Raw genomic sequence first — 17,915 nt, forward strand, 5'->3', positions numbered from 1 at the left:
CACTCCCGCCGCGCGCCTCGCCTCACCTCCCCTTCCTGTGAGCCGCTCCGGCCAGCCCCGCCACTACCTCCACCACCGCGCCACTCGCGGCCCTCCGCCGCCTCTCCTGGCCGGCATCGTGGGCGCCGGCGGCTTCGTCCATGGCCTTGCCCGGGCAGCCTCTGGGCTCGCCTCGCGCCAGGCGCCCCTGCGCCCGTTAGCCCGCATGCCCGCAAGCCCTTGCGCCCGCTTAGGCCCCTGGGGCCTATGACAGATGGGCCCCATGCCCATAACGTTTAAAAAAAAGAAGAGGATTTAAAAATAAAAATAAAAAATAAAAAATGATTTAATAAAATTAATTATTAATTGATTAATTATCTAATGAATTAATTAAGTTAATTAATCTGGTTTAATTAATTTAATTAACTAGTTAGGTTAATTAAATAGTAATTAAATTATCTAATCTGTAATTAACCTAAACAGAGAATGACAGGTGGGTCCCACCGGACCCACATGACAGGTTGACCAAGTCAACTCTGTTGACTGCTGATGTCAGCATGACATCATGCTGACGTCATAAATCCATTTTTTCGAATTAATTAGTTAATTAATTAAATTCTAGAAATTAATAAAATCTTTAGAAAATCATATCTTTTAATCCGTAACTCGGATTAAAATATTTTCAACATCAAAGTTGCCCAGAACGACGAGACGAATCCGGATACGCAGTCCGTTCGTCCGCCACACACCCCTAACCTATTGAACCCGCAACTTTCCCCCTCCGGCTCCTCTGCCCGAAAACGCGAAACACCGGGAATACTTTCCCGGATGCTTTCCCCCTTCGTCGGTATCACCTACTACCGCGTTCGGGCACACCTAGCACCACGTATTGCCTCGTTTTGTTTGTGATACTTTGTTGGCTCTGTATTTACTGTTTCTTCCCCCCTCTTCTTCCCCGGTAGACCCCGAGACCGGCGCTGATGCCACCGAGTACGACTACATCGACGACGACCCCTCTCTCTTGCCAGAGCAACCAGGCAAGCCCCCCCCCCTTGATCACCAGATATCGCCTATTCTACTCTATACTGATTGCATTAGAGTAGTGTAGCATGTTACTGCTTTCTGTTATACCTATCCTGATGCATAGCCTATCCTTGATACTACTGTTGTTACCTTTACCTGCAATCCTATATGCTTAGTATAGGATGCTAGTATATTCATTTGTGGCCCTACATTCTTGTCCGTCAGCCGTGCTATACTATCGGGCCGTGATCACTCGGGAGGTGATCACGGGTATATACTATATACTTTATACATGATACATGTGGAGACTAAAGTCGGGTCGGCTGGTGGAGCACCCGCGAGTGGATCTTTATGGCGGAGCGACAGGGCAGGTTGAGACCACCTAGGAGACAGGTGGGCCTGGCCCTGTTCGGCGTTCGCGGATATTTAACACGCTTAACGAGATCTTGGTATTTGATCTGAGTTGGCTACGAGCCTATACGCACTAACCATCTACGTGGGAGTAGTTATGGGTATCCCGGCGTCGTGGTATCAGCCGAAGCACTTCAGACGTCAGCGACGGAGCGGCGTGCGCCGGATTGGACTGGAACGCCTGCTAGGCTAGGTCTGCTTCCGGCCGCCCTCGCACGTGCAGGTGTGCTATGGGCGATGGGCCCAGACCCCTATGCACTTAGGTTTAGACCGGCGTGCTGGCCTCTCTGTTTTGCCTAGGTGGGGCTGCGACGTGTTGATCTTCCGAGGCCGGGCATGACCCAGGAAAGTGTGTCCGGCCAAATGGGATCAAGCGTGTTGGGTAAGTTGGTGCACCCCTGCAGGGAAGTTAATCTATTCGAATAGCCGTGATCTTCGGTAACAGGACGACTTGGAGTTGTACCTTGACCTTATGACAACTAGAATCGGATACTTAATAAAACACACCCTTCCAAGTTCCACAGACAACCCGGTGATCGCTTTTCCACAGGGCGACGAGGGAAGGATCGCCGGGTAGGATTATGTTATGCGATGCTACATGGAGATGCTACTTGGAGATGCTGCTTGGAGATGCTACTTGGAGGACTACAATCTACTCTCTTCTACATGCTGCAAGACGGAGGCTGCCAGAAGCGTAGTCTTCGACAGGATTAGCTATCCCCCTCTTATTCTGGCATTCTGCAGTTTAGTCCACTGATATGGCCTCCTTACACATATACCCCTGCATATGTAGTGTAGTTCCTTGCTTGCGAGTACTTTGGATGAGTACTCACGGTTGCTTTCTTCCCCCTTTCCCCCCCTTTCCTTTCTTTCTGGTTGTCGCAACCAGATGCTGGAGTCCAGGAGCCAGACGACACCGTCGACGATGATTCCTACTACACTCGAGGTGCCTACTACTACGTGCAGGCCGCTGACGACGACCAAGAGTAGTTAGGAGGATCCCAGGCAGGAGGCCTGCGCCTCTTTCGATCTGTATCCCAGTTTGTGCTAGCCATCTTATGGCAACTTGTTTAACTCATGTCTGTACTCAGATTTTGTTGCTTCCGCTGACTCGTCTATGATCGAGCACTTGTATTCGAGCCCTCGAGGCCCCTGGCTTGTATTATGATGCTTGAATGACTTATTTATGTTTTTAGAGTTGTGTTGTGATATCTTCCCGTGAGTCCCTGATCTTGATCGTACACGTTTGCGTGTATGATTAGTGTACGATTGAATCGGGGGCGTCACAGTAATATTCAAGGATAACCAAGAGCCTAAGCTTGGGGATGCCCCGGAAGGCATCCCCTCTTTCGTCTTCGTTCATCGGTAACTTTACTTGGAGCTATATTTTTATTCACCACATGATATGTGTTTTGCTTGGAGCGTCATTTTATTTTCTATTGTTTTGCTTGCTGTTTGAATAAAGTACCAAGATCTGAAATTCTTAAATGTTAGAGAGTCTTCACATAGTTTCATAATTATTCGACTACTCATTCATCTTCACTTATATCATTCGGAGTAGTTTGTCGTTTGCTCTAGTGCTTCACTTATATCTTTTAGAGAATGGTGGTAGTTTTATTTTGAAGAAATAGATGAACTCTCATGCTTAACTTATATTATTTTGAGAGTCTTTAGAACAGCATGGTAGTTTGCTTTGGTTATGAAACTAGTCCTAATATGATGGGCATCCATGATGGGTATAATAAAAACTTTCATATAAGTGCATTGAATACTATGAGAAGTTTGATGCTTGATAATTGTTTTGAGATATGAAGATGGTGATATTAGAGTCATGCTAGTTTAGTAGTTGTGAATTTGAGAAATACTTGTGTTGAAATTTGTGATTCCCGTAGCATCCACGTATGGTGAACCGTTATGTGATGAAGTCGGAGCATGATTTATTTATTGATTGTCTTCCTTATGAGTGGCGGTCGGGGACGAGGGATGGTCTTTTCTTACCAATCTATCCCTCTAGGAGCATGCGCGTAGTACTTTGTTTCGATAACTAATAGATTTTTTAAATAAGTATGTGAGTTCTTTATGACTAATGTTGAGTCCATGGATTATACGCACTCTCACCCTTCCACCATTGCTAGCCTCTCTAATAACGCGCACCTTTCGCCGGTATCATACACCTACCATATCCTTCCTCAAAACAGCCACCATACCTATCTATTATGGCATTTCCATAGCCATTCCGAGATATATTGCCATGCAACTTTCCACCGTTCCGTTTATTATGACACGCTTCATCATTGTCATATTGATTTGCATGATCATGTAGTTGACATTGTATTTGTGGCAAAGCCACCATTCATAATTCTTTCATACATGTCAGTCATGACTCATTGCACATCCCGGTACACCGCCGGAGGCATTCATATAGAGTCATATCTTGTTCCAAGTATCGAGTTGTAATTCTTGAGTTGTAAGAAAAATAAAAGTGTGATGATCATCATTATTAGAGCATTGTCCCAGTGAGGAAAGTATGATGGAGACTATGATTCCCCCACAAGTCGGGATGAGACTCCGGACGAAAAATAAAAAAAATAAAAAAAAAGAAAGAAAAGAGGCCACAAAAAAGGGAGAAAAGGCCCAAATAAAAAAAGGAAAGAAAAAGAAAAAAAATTGAGAGAAAAAGAGAGAAGTGACAATGTTACTATCCTTTTACCACACTTGTGCTTCAAAGTAGCACCATGATCTTCCTAGTAGAGAGTCTCTCATGTTATCACTTCCATATACTAGTGGGAATTTTTCATTGTAGAACTTGGCTTGTATATTCCAATGATGGGCTTCCTCAAAATGCCCTAGGTCTTCATGAGCAAGCAAGTTGGATGCACACCCACTTAGTTTCCTTTTTGAGCTTTCATACACTTATAGCTCTAGTGCATCCGTTGCATGGCAATCCCTACTCACTCACATTGATATATATTGATGTGCATCTCCATAGCCCGTTGATACGCCTAGTTGATGTGAGACTATCTTCTCCTTTTTGTCTTCTCCACAACCACCCTTCTATTCCACCTATAGTGCTATGTCCATGGCTCACGCTCATGTATTGCGTGAAGATTGAAAAAGTTTGAGAACATCAAAAGTATGAAACAATTGCTTGGCTTGTCATCGGGTTTGTGTGGTGAAGATAGAGCATAGCCAGACTATATGATTTTGTAGGGATAGCTTTCTTTGGCCATGTTATTTTGAGAAGACATAATTGCTTAGCTAGTATGCTTGAAGTATTGTTATTTTTATGTCAAAATGAACTTTTGTCTTGAATCTTTCGGATCTGAATATTTATGCCACAATTAAGAAGAATTACATTGAAATTATGCCAAGTAGCACTCCGCATCAAAAATTCTGTTTTTATCTTTTACCTACTCGAGGACGAGCAAGAATTAAGCTTGGGGATGCTGATACGTCTCCAACGCATCTATAATTTTTGATTGCTCCATGCTATATTATCTACTATTTTGGATGTTTATGGGCTTTATTATACACTTTTATATCATTTTTGTGACTAACCTATTAACCCAGAGCCCGGTGCCAGTTTCTGTTTTTACCTTGTTTTAGAATATCGCAGAAAAGGAAAAATCAAACGGAGTCCAATTGACCTGAAACTTCACGGAACTTATTTTTGGATCAGAAGAAGCCCAGAAGACTTGGAGTCCACGGAAGGGAAGCTTCGAGGAGGCCACGAGGTAGGGGGGCGCGCCCACCCCCCTGGGCGTGCCCTCCACCCTCGTGGCCCCCTCATGGCCCCCTGACGCACTTCTTCCACCTATATATCTCCATATACCCTAAAATCATCCGGGAGCACAATAGATCAGGAGTTCCGCCGCCAGAAGCCTCCGTAGCCACCGAAAACCAATCTAGACCCGTTCCGGCACCCTGCCGGAGGGGGAATCCCTCTCTGGTGGCCATCTTCATCATCCCGGTGCTCTCCATGACGAGGAGGGAGTAGTTCTCCCTCGGGGATGAGGTTATGTACCAGTAGCTATGTGTTTGATCTCTCTCTATCTCTCTCTCTCTCTCTCTCTCTCTCTCGTGTTCTTGAGGTGATACGATCTTGATGTATCGCGAGCTTTGCTACTATAGTTGGATCTTATGATGTTTTCTCCCCCCCTCTACTCTCTTGTAATGGATTGAGTTTCACCTTTGAAGTTATCTTATCGGATTGAGTCTTTAAAGATTTGAGAACACTTGATGTATGTCTTGTCGTGCGTATCTGTGGTGACAATGGGATACCACGTGATTCACTTGATGTATGTTTTGGTGATCAACTTGCGGGTTCCGCCCATGAACCTATGCATAGGGGTTGGCACACGTTTTCGTCGTGATTCTCCGGTAGGAACTTTGGGGCACTCTTTGAGGTCCTATGTGTTGGTTGAATAGATGAATCTGACATTGTGTGATGCATATCGTATAATCATACCCACGGATACTTGAGGTGACATTGAAGTATCTAGGTGACATTAGGGTTTTGGTTGATTTGTGTCTTAAGGTGTTATTCTAGTACGAACTCTAGGGCTGTTTGTGACACTTATAGGAATAGCCCAACGGATTGATTGGAAAGAATAACTTTGAGGTGGTTTCGTACCCTACCATAATCTCTTCGTTTGTTCTCCGCTATTGGTGACTTGGAGTGACTCTTTGTTGCATTTTGAGGGATAGTTATGTGATCCAATTATGTTATTATTGATGAGGGAACTTGCACTAGCGAAAGTATGAGCCCCAGGCCTTGTTTAACGCATTGCAATACCGTTTGTGCTCACTTTTACCATTAGTTACCTTGCTGTTTTTATAATTTCAGATTACAAATACCTTTATCTACCATCCATATTGCACTTGTATCACCATCTCTTCGCCGAACTAGTGCACCTATACAATTTACCATTGTATTGGGTGTGTTGGGGACACAAGAGACTCTTTGTTATTTGGTTGCAGGGTTGCTGGAGAGAGACCATCTTCATCCTACGCCTCCTATAGATTGATAAACCTTAGGTCATCCACTTGAGGGAAATTTGCTACTGTCCTACAAACCTCTGCACTTGGAGGCCCAACAACGTCTACAAGAAGAAGGTTGTGTAGTAGACATCATTCAGCCATAGGCTCTATCATGTATGCAATGTTGTGTACCAGACCTGATGTGTGCCTTGCTATTAGTTTAGCAGGGAGGTACCAAAGTAATCCAGGAGTGGATCACTGGACAGTGGTCAAGAACATCCTGAAATACCTGAAAAGGACTAAGGATATGTTTCTCATTTATGGAGGTGACAAAGAGCTCATCGTAAATGGTTACGTCGATGCAAGCTTTGACACTGATCTGGACGATTCTAAATCGCGAACCGGATACGTGTTTATATTGAACGGTGGAGCTGTCAGTTGGAGCAGTTCTAAACAAAGCATCATGGCGGGATCTACGTGTGAAGTGGAGTACATAGCTGCTTCGGAAGCAGCAAATGAAGGAGTCTGGATGAAGGAGTTCATATCCGATCTAGGTGTCATACTTAGTGCATCGGGTCCAATGCAAATCTTTTGTGACAATACTGGTGCAATTGCCTTGGCAAAGGAATCCAAATTTCACAAGAGAACCAAGCACATCATGAGACGCTTCAATTCCATCCGGGATCAAGTCCAGGTGGGAGACATATGTATTTGCAAGATACAAACGGATCTGAATGTTGCAGACCCTGTTTACTAAGCCTCTCTCACGAGCAAAACATGATCAGCACCAAGGCTCCATGGGTGTTAGAATCATTACTGTGTAATCTAGATTATTGACTCTAGTGCAAGTGGGAGACTGAAGGAAATATGCCCTAGAGGCAATAATAAAGTTATTATTTATTTCCTTATTCCATGATAAATGTTTATTATTCATGCTATAATTGTATTAACCGGAAACATAATACATGTGTGAATACATAGACAAACATAGTGTCACTAGTATGCCTCTACTTGACTAGCTCGTTGATCAAAGATGGTTATGTTTCCTAACCATAGACATGAGTTCTCATTTGATAAACGGGGTCACATCATTAGAAGAATGATGTGATTGACTTGACCCATTCCGTTAGCTTAGCACTTGATCGTTTTAGTTTACTACTATTACTTTCTTCATGACTTATACATGTTCCTATGACTATGAGATTATGCAACTCCCGATTACCGGAGGAACACTTTGTGTGCTACCAAATGTCACAACGTAACTGGGTGATTATAAAGGTGCTCTACAGGTGTCTTCGATGGTGTTCGTGGAGTTGCCATAGATCAAGAATAGGATTTGTCACTCCGATTGTCGGAGAGGTATCTCTGGGCCCTCTCGATAATGCACATCACTATAAGCCTTGCAAGCAATGTGACTAATGAGTTAGTTGTGGGATGCTGCATTACGGAACAAATAAAGACACTTGCCGTAACGAGATTGAACTAGGTATTGAGATACCGACGATTGAATCTGGGGCAAGTAACATACCGATGACAAAGGGAACAATGTATGTTGTTATGCGGTTTGACTGATAAAGATCTTCATAGAATATGTAGGAACCAATATGAGCATCCAGGTTCCGCTATTGGTTATTGTCCGAAGATGCGTCTCGGTCATGTCTACATAGTTCTCGAACCCATACGGTCCGCACGCTTAAAGTTCTATGACGATCGGTATTATGAGTTTTTGTGTTTTGATGTACCGAAGGTAGTTCGGAGTCCCAGATGTGATCACAGACATGACGAGGAGTCTCGAAATGGTCGAGACATAAAGATCGATATAATGGATGGTTATATTCTGACACCGGATGTGTTCCGGGAGTTATCGGATAAATACCGGAGAACCGGGAGGTTACCGGAACCTCCGCGGGGGTTATTGGGCCTTATGGGCCCAAGTGGAGGAAGAGGAGAGGCGGCCAGCTAGGGGCACACGCCCCCCTATCCCAAACCGAATTAGACTAGGGGGCGGCCCCCTTTTCCTTCTTCTTCTCCTCCCCTTCCTTCCCCTCTCCTACTAGGACTAGGAAAGAGGGGGGAATCCTACTTGGAGTAGGATTGCCCCCCTTGGGCGCGCCTCCTCCTCCTTAGCCGCCCCCTCCTCCTCTCCCTCCTTTATATACGGGGAGGGAGGCACCCCTTGGAGACACAACAATTGATCTGTTGATCTCTTAGCTATGTGCGGTGCCCCCCTCCACCATAATCCACCTCGGTTATATTGTAGCGGTGCTTATGTGAAGTCCTGCGACGGTAGCTTCATCAATATCGTCACCACGCCGGCGTGCTGACAAAAATCTCCCTCGAGCTCTACTGGATCGTGAGTTCGCGGGACGTCACCGAGCTGAATGTGTGCTGAACGCGGAGGTGCCGTACGTTCGGTGCCGAGGATCGGTCGATCGTGAACACGTACGACTACATCAACCGCGTTGTTATAACGCTTCCGCTTAACGGTCTACGAGGGTACGTGGACGACACTCTCCCCTCTTGTTGCTATGCATCACCATGATCTTGTGTGTGCGTAGGAAATATTTTGAAATTACTACGTTCCCCAACAACAAAGTGTTCCTCCGGTATTCGGGAGTTGCATAATCTCATAGTCATAGGAACATGTATAAGTCATGAAGAAAGCAATAGCAGTAAACTAAACGATCAAGTGCTAAGCTAACAGGATGGGTCATGTCAATCACATCATTCTCCTAATGATGTGATCCCGTTGATCAAATGACAACTCATGTCTATGGCTAGGAAACTCAACCATCTTTGATCAACGATCTAGTCAAGTAGAGGCATACTAGTGACAGTGTGTTTGTCTATGTATTCACACATGTATTATGTTTCCGGTTAATACAATTCTAGCATGAATAATAAACATTTATCATGATATGAGGAAATAAATAATAACTTTATTATTGCCTCTAGGGCATATTTCCTTCACTACATCATTCTCGAACCCGTAGGGTTCGCACACTTAACGTTCGTTGACGATATATTACTATATGAGTTATGTATGTTGGTGACCGAATGTTGTTCGGAGTCCCGGATAAGGTCGCGGTCATGACGAGGAGCTTCAGAATGGTCTGGAGATAAAGATTGATATATGGGATGATAGTGTTTGGTCTCCGGAAAGGTTTCAGAACACACCGGATATTTATCGGATCACCGAAAGGGTTTTCGGTAGGCCATGCGAAGTTATTGGGCCTAACAGGCCAAGGGGAGGGGAGCACACCAGCCCACAGGGGTCTGGCGTGCCCCCGTCCTGGCCGTGGGCCCTGTAAACAAAAAGGGAGGGGCTAGCCCCCTCCTGCCTTTCTCCACACAAGGGAGAAAGGGAAGGGGAGGCGCCCTAGGGCAGCCGGCCCCGCTTTCCTTCCCCAACGCACCAAAGAAGCACACCAGCCCCTTGGGGCATGCCCTAGGGAAGCCCTTCCTCCCCTCCACCTATATATATATATATATATATATATATATGTGTGTGTGTGTGTGTGTGTGTGTGTGTGTGTGTGTGTGTGTGTGTGTGTGAGGAGGGGAGGGGGCAAGACACACCACGATCCTCAAGCTGTGTGCAGCGCCTCCTCTCCCTCTAGTTCTAGTTCCTCCTCCGTCCACGTCCGTTTGCTTGGCGAAGCCCTGCGGAATAGTTTCGCCATCACCGTCACCACATCGTCGTGCTGCCGGAACTCATCTACTACTTCGCCTCTCTTGCTGAATCGAGAAGGCGAGGACGTCATTGAGCTGAACGTGTGCTGAACTCGGAGGTGTTGTACGTTCGGTACTTGATCGGGACGGATCGTGAAGGTGTACGACTACATCAACCGCGTTGGTAAACGCTTCCGCTTAGCGATCTACAAGGGTATGTAGATGTTATCTCCCTCTCGTAGCTATGCATCTCCGTGGATAGATCTTGCGTGTGCGTAATTTTTTTTGTTTTCCATGCAATGTTCCCCGACACCATCCTTGCTGGGGTGATGGCGGGCTGGAGCTGCTTCCCAGGTATTCACTGCATTCTGTAGCTACCACACTTGTTCATTGTGTTGGGCTTAATACATTGCGTTCAAGAAATGTAATTGCTAGAGATGTGGTGATGCTCCCATAGGAGGTGATGCATCTTCGTTTCCAACCAGACCCTGACTAGGGTTTCTTCCATTCAAAACATACACAAGTACTGCCCGTGAGGTCCCTAGCCCACTAATATTAGTAAATCTTTTCACCACCAGACCATAAGGCACTAGAGCTAGCTCATTAATCAAGACATGGACCAAAACCCTAGCCTTCTCATGACCCGGGCAGTGCCAAAACATGCATCTACCAAAATAGGATACCGCCTTGATGATATAGTGTTCTGTTTGATAATCAAATGGGCCCCAAAAGCGATTTTCAATTTAGTGGATGAACTTAAAAAATATGCCAAACTGGTTCAAGAACTTGGCACAAGCGTGTAAATACGGTGATAATCTCATCCATAGAAGTGTAATGCGATGATGTGGTATTGTATTAAAATGCACACGTGACATGGGACCCACTTCCAACAGGTGGCTTTCGTAGTGAAAGTCTCTATGATAGGTGGGCCCCACTTGTCAGCACAAAGGGAAAATAAACAGTAAAAAAAATGTCACAATTGGGATTCAAACTAGCGTCCCCGCGATAGCAAAACCGGCTCAGTTAGCCACTGTACCACTCATGTTTTGAACTACGTTAAGGATGAAGGCCTTATATCTTGTAAAGGAACATGCCCGTGTGGTTTAAATGGGTTGCAGTAAGTGTGTCCCATATTGCACATGTTAACTTTCTTAGTAAAAAGCACATAAATTCATAAACATTATGTTAAACATACAAATATGTGAAGAATTGCATGCACAATTTTATAATTCATAAGTTTATTTTCTAAGAATTGTTTGTATAATTTTAAAAATATTCATAAATATAAAAAATAAAGTTCAAAATGTCTTTATAAATATTTACATCTGACTATATTTGAATTATACATAAATTGTGAATATATGCCATGCGTGAAAGTTATGACAAGTGAATATTAATGAAATGTTTGTATTCATAATTTTGTATAATTTTAAATATAAGCCACGAGGTATACTTTTTTACATTTACTAAAAAACTTAATAATTTGTATTTACTAAATGCCTCAAATATAATTCACATGTAAATAAGTAAATATGTTTATAAATTACATGAACGCTTTTAAATAAGTTTTTAATTGTTACTAACAAAATTTATGACACAAATATTTGAATTTTATTTCTATTATTGTTATCATAATTTACAAACTTTTAACAAATTCCTAAAAAAAACTACCATGTGCAAAATGGGCTGCACTGACCGCAGCCCATTTAAAACCCTTGATTGTGTTTTATACAAAACATTAATGACCAGTTATCATTACTGTTCAATTGATATGAATAAAGCTTAGCAAGAGTGTCTCAAGAAAAATATTATCATTACTGAACAGGAAATTGTATGATCCGTTTGTTAGCAGCCGGTTTTCTAGCGCCACGATGCTAGTTCAAATCCCAGCGGCGACAATTTGTTTCCGTTGATTTTCTTTTTGTGTTGACATGTGGGTCCTAGTGTCATCTAGACATATATTAAACAAACCATCTGTTGAAAGTGGGTCCCACACCACATGTGCATGCTTATCAAAATAGGTGCCCTGTCTGTGCACTATGCGGCTACAGATGAGATTATCACTGTATTTACACGCTCGTGTCAGGTTCTAAGACCAGTTCAACGTATTTTTCGAATTTAAGCACTAAAGTAAACATCAACAACAAGTTTAAGCATCGTTAGTGATATTAGAACATCTTCAACGCCGGCCCTCAAGGCATCCGCATATGTCCGGACTGTGTAATCTTGACATGTTTTATCATCCGACGCGGTCTTGTATGGGTCCGCCAGCTACTCCGAACGTGCTTTTTTCTTCAAACTAGAGAAAAAGTGTGGAGGAGAGAGGCTTTGCAGGCCTTTAAACCACAGTCACGCCCGCTCCTGACTACTCTGGCCCACCAAAAGTCCCCCTCTCTCGCGTGCATTCATTCCCGCTCGGCGCCAGCTGCCCGCATTCATATTGCTGTAGAGCGGCCGCTCCGCATAGAAGCCGGCCCAAAGCGAACGTGACCTCTCACTAGCGTCGGAATTGAATCGGCGCGCCAGCCGAGAGCGTCGCCCGCGCCGCGTCCTCGGTGTCCGTGCCTGTTCAATCCCCGAGAGACGTTTATTGTACGGGATGAGACAAATATCTACCACATCCGTTCAATGCCTGTCCGCCCGTATGCCGCCATTACTCAGGTTCGTCGCCCGAGGAACCAACATTGGGGCTGCGCATTGACGCACCCGGACACTTGGCCTCACCAGAATATGCTATTTAAAGGTGGCTACACCTGGCTAAACTCCACATCACACCACATCCTCCTTCCTTGCACCACATCCACCATGACTGAGAGCAGGAATGCTCTGTGGGAGAGCCTGTCGACGGAGACGAAGCACGAGGTTGCCGCCATTGCGGCCGTCTGGTAGAGCTGCCGTGCTAGGAGGATCGGGCCCGGCATGCCCACCAACTCCCCCGAGGTCTCCGACGACGACTCCACAATGGAGACAGGGTCCGACGATGACACCACGCCGGCGCATGCTGAATTGACCATAAAGCAGTCGCAGGCACACTACGACGCCGCCATGGCAGATAAGGAGCAGTCTGTGATGATTCCTATGTTAGCATTCCGGTAGACGCGGGAGGAGTAGAAGTACAACATGCTCCTCTTTGAGCAGCCCCAGCTAGCGGAGGGCCAAATCGACGGCGAGCGCGCACGCGAAGAGGTCTTGGCTGCCATGGCTGCGGCGAGCCTGAACTTTGTTGCGGAGCAGCAGGTGCTCTACCAGGCCGCGCGTGCTCAACACGCCTCTCGCAACGCAGTGACGCGACTGCGGCTGCCCAAGTGCTGGCAGCGTAGACGGTCGAGGATGCCACTAGCTGCGCATCCTTCGCGCCACTGTCAAATTTTCAGGGGCCCATATGGCAGGTGGACAGTGAAGGACCGTCCACGTCCATCATCGACCTCACATTCACTGGCATCGGCGACGGACAGGTCGTAGACTCCTCCGACAATGAGTAACATGGGAGGCGGAAGGGCGTCGTGTCCCAAGTGGGTTTGTCCGTCTCCCATGTTTTACTCTTCGTCAGAGACCACACCTTTACTTCACGAGTCTTGAACCATGTCGTCGTTTATGAAGACGGCAGTTGAAGGACGTGGTCGCCAATGCGGAATATACAGGAGGTGGACGACGGTCGTCGCCGTAGTATGCGTTTAGGTCTGGCTGGTTTCTATAATGAAGAATGTTTGAAATGTAATGAATTTTGTCTCGTTTATATAAAATCCACCGTGTTTGAATAAATTTTGTCCAGTTAGCTGAAACTTGATTCGAAATATATGCATGCAGCGTTAAATGATGGGCTCCAACATCCGCGTGCGTAAACTGATCATCATGTTCGTAGACAGATGCCGTTACCTCATCGGCAAGGTTTCCCGTTCGTGCAATAACTCTTTTGTTTTTAATGTGAGGGGTACTCAAATTGAAGGTTGACACAGTAGAGACTGATGCGTAGATGGAGCACGCAATCGAATTTCCATCGACCGGAAGTCTTGCGTCCATCCATGGCCCTGTTTGGATACTCTAACTTAGAGGTTAGAGTTGGTTTTTAACTTGTGACTAATCCTAAACTAACTCTAGCTTTTGTGGTGTTTGAATGAGAGGGTTAGATTGACAATGAATGCACTTTCTCAATCATTTGACCCTCTTTTCAGCCGGATTCGTTGTGGTCGGCTCTTATGTGGCCTCCTTCCGCTCAGAAATGACATAAATCAAATTAGAAACGGGGCAAAGGATTAGTAGGCTCGCACGAAGTAGAGGAGGAGGGCGTCGCCTCCCAGGCGACTCGGGGGAACCCTAGCCCGCCGCGCCGCCACCCCCTCTCCCCGGCTCCTCTGCCGCGCCGCCGCCGGAGGAAACCGCCGGGCGAAGCCCGCGCGGCGGACGGCGGCGGCGGGGCTTCCCGCTCGCGCGCGCGGCGTCGTTCCACGACGGCGACCGCTCCAGGTGGGGAAGGCTCGGCCTCCGGCGCTGCGGCCGTCGCGGCGCTCCCCGGCGGCCCTCTGCTTCGTCTCGCGCTTCTCCTTCTCTGGGTGGGTGGAGTGGCGTGGCCTGGAGCTTGGCCGGCCGTGGCTGCGGCGTAGGCGTGCGGGTGCTTAGGCGCCAGATTTGGTCCGCGCCCGATCTGGCCCGCCGGCTGCTGTTGGCGGCGAGGAAGGGATCTGGCGTGGTGGTGACGCCCCATAGCGCCGCCGCCGCACCCCTCGCCTCCCCTCCCTATGCTGCCGCCTAAGGGCCTCCCAATGATGCGATTTTGGTGGTCGGGATCCAGATCGGGGGAAACCCGGGTCGGCTACGGCCGGCCGCGACGACGACGACGCCTGCGGGCGCCGATTTCTTCATGGAGACGTCTGTCAAGGTCTGCCCTTCCACTCCCCACCACCTAGCTTCTTGGGTGAAAACCTAACTCCGGTGGGCGGCGGCGGCGTCTTTGGCGCCGTGACCTTCTTGAAGGCGCCGCCTTGAGGGCTGGGTGGTGGCGGGCGCTGTTTGGGGTGGGTAACAGCTGCTGACGGCGTGCCCTTCTTCGCCCAAGCCTCCGCTTTTCCTCCGACGCGTCCAGGTTCTCCTGGGGGTGCCGTTTTGGAGTAAGCGTTGGCTGGGGGGAGGGTGGAGCGGTGCTCCATCTCACTCATTGATGGCGGCGGATGTCGGCGGCGTGGCGCTGTGGAGGCTCGACGTCCGATGCACGGAGATGGACTCGCGCAGGAGGAGGTTGCTGTTTGGCGTCATGGTGGCGTCAATGGCGGAGTGGCCAGACATGGTAGATGCCTCAATTTGATCTGAAGACGGACCTGTGGAAGATGGCGGCGACGACACACGAGTGCGTCTGACCGGATTATGCCCCAGACCAGGTATGTGGCTCGGCTGGGGCTTCCGAATGTGTTTCGGCTTCCGGCTATTGATGTTAGGATTACGTGAGTGGTCTGGGTAGTGGCCCGGCTAGCTCTCTTTCATCATATTGGATAGGAGTAGTGGCATATGTTACCAAGATGGTGGATTCAGGCACATTGGTGTAATACTTTGTATGGTCATCGTGAATAATCAATAAAGTGGCCGTATGCATTTTCCAGATGCAGAGGCCGGGGGTCATCCTCCTTTTCTAAAAAAAAAAAAACAAATTATCTTGACAAATCAAGTATCAAACACATGATAAATTTTATTTTGTCCATACAAAACATTATGGTTAGCTTGCAACGATGTATCTCAAATTACGGTATCTGATCCTTTCACTAAAAAAAAATCATCTTAGCACGGCACAAAGTTAGTATACTACCAGTTAATAACGTAGACATTGGACGAATTCAATCCAAAAATCATGTAAATAGCCTGTACTGAATAATTCACATTGCATGAGAGACACTATCTCCTGCAAAAAAACCAGCGGACGGAGGAGCAACACACATGCAAGTAAACAGAGATTGCTCACGGTAAAAAACTAAGATGTGTTCAAAATAGAATACCAAAACTGTATAGCAGTAACTTATTTCCATCATAGAGATGCTACCCAAGGCTTTATTTGCCCACGGAGGGAGCGCCGGAGCCGGATGCTTCCCCACGGAGGGCACTCCGCGGATGCCCGGGGAGGTGGTACGCGCTGGCCGCCACCACTACCACGACTCGTCGTGCCGGTGCGCTGGTTACGGCGGTCGGGTGCCGCGGCGACCGAGTTGGCGCGCTGCCGAACGGCGTCGCCTGCTGTGAACCCCACCCTTCGAAGCCGTCGCCATCCATGGCAGGTGGGTCGACCGTGCGGCGGCCGCCGGAGTGCGCGCCTGGGGGCGCCGGTGTCGAGACGGAAACCGGAGGGGCGGAGGGATTGGGGGCGGAGGGCGGGGCCGGAGGACGGGGGCGGAGGACAGCGGCGGCGGCGGCGGGATGCGAACGGGAGGGAGGCGATATGTGATGGGGGATGGATGCGGTGCGGGATCCAGGTGTGGGGTGGATACTTTTTTAATGGGACTCACCACATCTAACCCCAATTAGCACCTCCCCACCGGGTTGGTTTTTTTCGCTGGGTTAGATGCAACTAACTCTACTTTAACCCACATGTTTGGCTATTTTAGGATTATTTCTGCCTCAACTAACTCATACTAGTTCTAACCCCCTGATCCAAACAGGGCCATGACTCCGCATAACATTTTCCAAGAAAAAGAAAACAAGCAATCCACTTAATCGGACGAGACAGCAAGCAGCAAGCAGAGCTAGCAGTGGCGCGAGGAGGAGGAGACAGCGGCTGGGCACTTTCCGGCAGGGGCTTCCTCGTGTCCGGTGGGCTCAGAACGCCACCGACATCACGTCTAGTCGTAGCCGCACGGACACAGGCCGCGAGCGCGTGCACGCACGGCCAGGCGGTACGGGGCACGTTGCCGCTACACTGTGTGTGTGTGGAGGCGCGTCGCGTCGCGTTCCAGTCCAGTCCTGTCTCGGGCCTGTCCTGTACCCGGCGCGCACCGCGATCACGTCGTCGGATCCGTTAGGTTTGACCCAGCTGAGCTGACTGCCTCTCCCTCCTGGCTCGCTGTAGCGCGGTACGTCTCGCTATGACGGCCTGGCAGGCCGATTCTGTCGGGCGGCCTCCCAATGTTGTGACGCAGTACGAGTATATATTGCCTGCACGCGTGTGAACCTTTTTTTTTATTTTTTTTCAATCTATTCATCTTTAATTATGATAGTACACATAGTTGACATGCCGCCCGTGATTAGCGGAGACTCAGACGAGGCGATCTGGAGGCGATCGCCGGCCAAGGATGAAGCGGCTGTTACGGTGACTGATCCAAGAGATTGGGAGGAGGAAGTTAAGCGAGAGGAGATTCCTGGGAGAGCTCAAGTGGATACAGATCCGCTGGGGATGCGCGAGGCATGGCTCAAAACAAGAGCGTCGGTGCGCATGTATGTAGAAAAGAGGAAAGCTTCAATGAAAGATCGGAAAGGTTTCGGAGGCGATTGCACAACTCCCTCTAATTCAGGAATAGAGAGGATCCGATGCAAATTTCAACAAATGAGATCAGATCTGCCTTGTATGCTTAGGAAAGGAGATCACATGGCACAGACAAAGGCCCAAGAGGAATCTCAGACGGCGGATCCGCCAGATAAAGGAGGGGGTTTGCTTCCAGATTTCGTTGATTCCCCGGCGACCACAAAGGAAGATAATCGTGATTTGGAAGATTTTGAGGAGCAATTACCATCTCCAGATTGGGATCCCGTGGTTCTTAAGGAGGAGATAGAGTTGAGGCAACCCACATCTGAACCTTCTAGCCCCCTCCCCATCAACCAGCAAGAGACCATGGCGGACCAACCCCATCGTGATGGCAAGGCTCCCATGGAACAGT

Source organism: Triticum dicoccoides, chromosome 6A (genome assembly GCF_002162155.2).
Source record: "Triticum dicoccoides isolate Atlit2015 ecotype Zavitan chromosome 6A, WEW_v2.0, whole genome shotgun sequence".
NCBI classification, from domain to species: domain Eukaryota; kingdom Viridiplantae; phylum Streptophyta; class Magnoliopsida; order Poales; family Poaceae; genus Triticum; species Triticum dicoccoides.